A 4,567-nucleotide genomic window follows, 5' to 3' on the forward strand; every position below is an offset into this window, starting at 1 on the left:
GCACAGGTTCCCATGAACCCTTTGCTCTTGTTTATGTGAGGCAGAACGATTAACTCTTCCTTGCTACTACTTTGCCTTAGAAAACTGTGTGAGCCAGTCTCAACTCTGACACCACGTTCTCTTTCTATGCAATCGTGCCCTGTCGGATAATGTTGCCTAGCTTTACTCGTGTTTCAGTGGTCCCACTTGCACACTGGCCGGTGTTAATTATTTTTCAATTTGCTCTAACAGCAGTTACCCTGATGGCAATTTAGCTAACTATAAACAGGTTCACACTGTTCCTTTAATCTTGGGAAAATAGTAAGCACAGAACAGAGGCAATGGAAAATTCTGGGTTCATGCCTACATTGGAATGAGAAGAGGAACGAGCCATGTATCGTGGGAGATTACAGTTTGTGGGTATAATTATTTAGTGCTTTTTTTCTCTCAAAGTATTTTTCTAGCCTTGAATTCTTTTATCTTCACTGTCCCTGTGAAGTAGCTGAGGCAAGTGTGAGGGAGGCAGATGCTGGATGCTGGACTTTTAGGCCAAAGGACAGATATTAAGACAAACCATTGACTGATTGACTCATTTCGGTTAAAAGTCTCTGGAGAGTCACCTTCCTTATCTGATATAGGAGAAGAACATTTGTGTTGCCTACCTCAAAGGGCTGTTGTGAGGATCAAATGAGAATGTATGTGAAAGAGCTGTAAATGGTAAAGCACTATGTACTTTAATGGTTAGTTCTCTTTCTTTGGGAAGACCTACAGCCAGAGGTAGTTTTATTGATCACTTGTCCTTTTCTTCACTGAGTGACGTAGTTTAGTGGTAGCCCCATTTCATTTATTTTGTCCCTATTGTTAGAGAAACCGTCTTAATTTTTGGTCAAACCACATTAATAGGAAACAATAAATCCAAAGGAAGCTGGTTTAACTAGCAAAAGCCTCTGCATCTGATGAAAACTAGGACCAAACCAATTTTAAGGGCATTTCATTAAGTCGTGTTGCCAGGAATGTGGCCATTGATCTTTGCTGCTTCATGTCTAAGGTGACTAGATTTTAACATTGGTAAAGCGGGACACCATTGATAAAACTTATATCCTGGCGAAATAGCCACATGGCAGCTGAAAACCGTATACCCTAGCTTGTTATGCATTCTTTCCAAAAACTGGGACTTTTTTTAAAACGCCACTGGACGCGAGAACAATTGTTAAAAATCGGGACTGTCCTGCCAAAAGCGGGACGTCTGGTCACCTTATTCATGTCACAAGTTTGTTTTTGGAAGGGTGGGAGGGTCTGGTAGATACTGTTGGAGGAACATTAACTTGAATCAATTTGTTTCTTACCAACTTGAATGCTTCCTACATTGACAGCAGTGGGCTAAGTAGTGAGTGTTAGATGAATGACTTGAAGTTATAAAGCATGTGTAAGTTTCAAAAAGTTCACTGAATGGAAAATGGAATTAAAATATGAGGGAATTTTCCAAGTGTGGAATAGGATGGCCTCAGAAGCATAAGACCAATGTGTAAGGCCCTCTGGGAGTTTTGGGAGACCTGGCTTTAAGCAGTTGGGAGGGCACTCTCCTTTTGGATACAGACAAGTAGAGATGATTTCTGCCAGGCAAGTCTCATTTGATTGCCTCCCATAGGGATAGCATGATGGTAGTAAATAGAGGTGATTTTATTTTTTTAACTCCTCTTTTTAACTGAATGGCAACATTAGGCGGAATAGACCTGCTTAAAGGAGCTGTGGTGCCACACTGTATAAAGTGCTTGGCTGCCAACCTAAAGGTCAGTTTGAATCCACCAGCTGAGCCATGGGAGAAAGATGTAGCAGTCAGCTTCCATCAAGATTTATAACCTTGGAAACCCTATGGGGTAGTTCTGCTCTGTCCTATAGGATCCCTATGAGTCTGTATTGACTCAAAAGGTGTAATGGATTTGGGTTATGAACTGGAATCAACTTGATGGAAGTGGGTTTTTGCTTTGGACCTGCTTAAACTGATGTCCCAGGGAGTGCTTTTTAAGAATCCAGGGTCAGTTCTTACCTCTGGGAGGTCCTTTTAAACATTGCTGTCAAGGGTTTGGATGAAGACAGTAGACTGGAGGATGCTTAAAGGAGGAGTAAAAGGATTTGCTAATTCAGTTCCTGCTAAGCTTATATATAAATTGTAGATTTCATATCTTGCCTACCTTACAAAGTTATGAACATCAAAAGAAAAGAGCCCTGATTGGTGCTGTGGGTTAAGTGTTTGGCTGCTGTGAGGTCAAGTGGTTCAAACCCACCAGTCACTCGGAGAAAGATGAGGCTGGCTGCTCCCATTAAGATTAGTCTCAGAAACCCTATATAAGGTCATTGTGAGTCAGAATTGGTACAATGGCAGTGTGTTTTACCAACTGTAAAAGACTAAGGATCGATTCAATAGATCGTAATGTCAAATCTGTAAGTGCCACAAAGTTGGACAGGCTCATTGGTAGAAGATATTGAAGCAAGCTTTAAAATGATCAACAACTTGGAGATGAAATACTTTTGAACCTAAACCAAAGATTGAAATATAAAACCCTTATATTTTGGTTCAAAAAAGCAGTTATACAAGTTTTGTCACTAGAATTGCTGAGAAGTTCCAGTGATTACCAATATGAACCATTTTTAGCTACTTCAAGCCAACCAACCAACACTACAGTAAGTCTTTTGAAATCATTAAGTAATTGCCTAGGTACGAAAGAGTCATTTTGCAGTGGGCAGTATTGTACTGTATGTGCCAGACACTTGAGAGGTGCTGACAAATGCATATAAAAGAGAGGCCAATAGGAAAAAGGGGCTTTGAAAATACAAATGTGGTAGGATGAACAGCACACCCACATTACAATGAAATAAAAAGAAATACTCAGTTTCTCACTCACATGAGCAACATTTCAAGTAGTCCCTTCACACTGGTTATTGGCTACCAGACTGAGTGGCACCGACAGAGAACACTTGATCGCAGAAAGTGATGCTGCACAGCACTGATGGAAGGGATGGTTGAAGGAGCCTGAGGACTTGTACCTTGGGAGAGACAACTTGGTGGATGAAGAAGCCTGCAATGTACTACTTGAAGGGCTGCCAAGAATAAGATGGACTGCTCCTGATTATCAGTCAGCTCCAGGGAGTATGCCTTTTGGGTTGAAAAAGCTTCAACAAACCATTATCACCATTGGAAAGTATGACTGCGCTTTCCTCCTTTGGAATCATTTAAGGACATCCTGCCCGTCTTATTATCCAGATACTATTGTAGAGTGAATTCTTAATTTCGATGAGAGGTTGGACTGGGTACCCTTTACAGGTGTGCCAAAGAGTCCTGGTGGCACAGTGGGTTACATACTCGGCTGCTAACCACAAGGTAGGAGGTTCAATTTTGTCTGCTGCTCCTCGGGAGAAAGATGAAGCTTTCTGCTCACATAAAGATTTACAGCCTCAGAAACCCACAGAGGCAGTTCTGGTCTGTCCTGTAGGGTCATTATGAGTCAGGATGGCAGTGAGGTTTTTTGGGTAAAGGTGTACACTACCTTTATCCTCCACTCTCGGGCATAATTTAGTTCCAAATCTATGAAAAATGTTTTTCTGTCATAGCCAAGAAGCCAATCTTCTTGGAAGGCCAGGATCCTCCCCCCTAACTTTTATTTTTATTTTTTAAGTGTATGTAGTAGGGGATAGCACTTAAAAAGGAGGGTCTCAAGTTTAAATTTCTAGAGTTCAGAGTGGAAATTCCTCTAGCTTCCTATTTGGTGACAAGCTATGGTTTGTTTTCATTAATTCCTTGGGTCTCTGATCCAAAAGGGGTCACCAGAGATGGAAAGACTAGAGAAATGGACTTGAACTAGGTGGGAAGGTGAGTCCTACTGAGTTTGAAGTGGAAGCAATATGCACAACCAGCGATTTGCTCTGAAAGGAGCATCGGGGTCCACACAGTATCCAGTTGAACTTCATACATAACGTTACCTACCTTGGTGGATGCTTAGCTCTGTCTGGCTCACTCCACACCTTCGAATATCCCAACCGTAACCTTCCATCGGGAAGGACGGGCACAGGCGCTACCTTCTCCGTACACAGTGCCGACTCCCGAGCATGGCGCAGCAGTCCCGCTTTTATCTCGTTACCCAGGCTACTTAACGCAGAGGTCCGATCTCTATTAACCTTTGAAGGCGGGAAGGGTCCATTCCAGTTTTGAGTCCCGTGGTACCCAGAACATCGTTAGCATCATTGGTAGGGCAAGTACGTTGGCACAAGAACTATCAGTAGACTCCAAAGTCCCCAGAAGGCAACCTCCCCCAGCACCCCCGCGATAATCTCCGGAGCCTGGTAGAAGGCAGGGGCCGGCGAGGGGCGCAGAGCGGGGTCAGATAGGTCAGAAGATGGGTCAGGAGGTGCAGGCTGGGGCCAAGGCCCCTAGCCAGAGTCTAGAGGCGCGGCGGGTCCGGGCCACCCTCCTCGTGACTCCTCCCCCTCCCCTTCCACCGCTTCCAGTCAGGTGATTGCGAGCACGTGACGGGGCGCCACCTACCCTGCTGCTCCCGAGTGGCAGCTCGGGCGGCCAATCAGGGGCTGGGCC

The sequence above is a fragment of the Echinops telfairi genome, unplaced genomic scaffold (assembly GCF_000313985.2).
Source record: "Echinops telfairi isolate 266 unplaced genomic scaffold, ASM31398v2 ScPeMD7_7457;HRSCAF=8495, whole genome shotgun sequence".
NCBI lineage: Eukaryota > Metazoa > Chordata > Mammalia > Afrosoricida > Tenrecidae > Echinops > Echinops telfairi.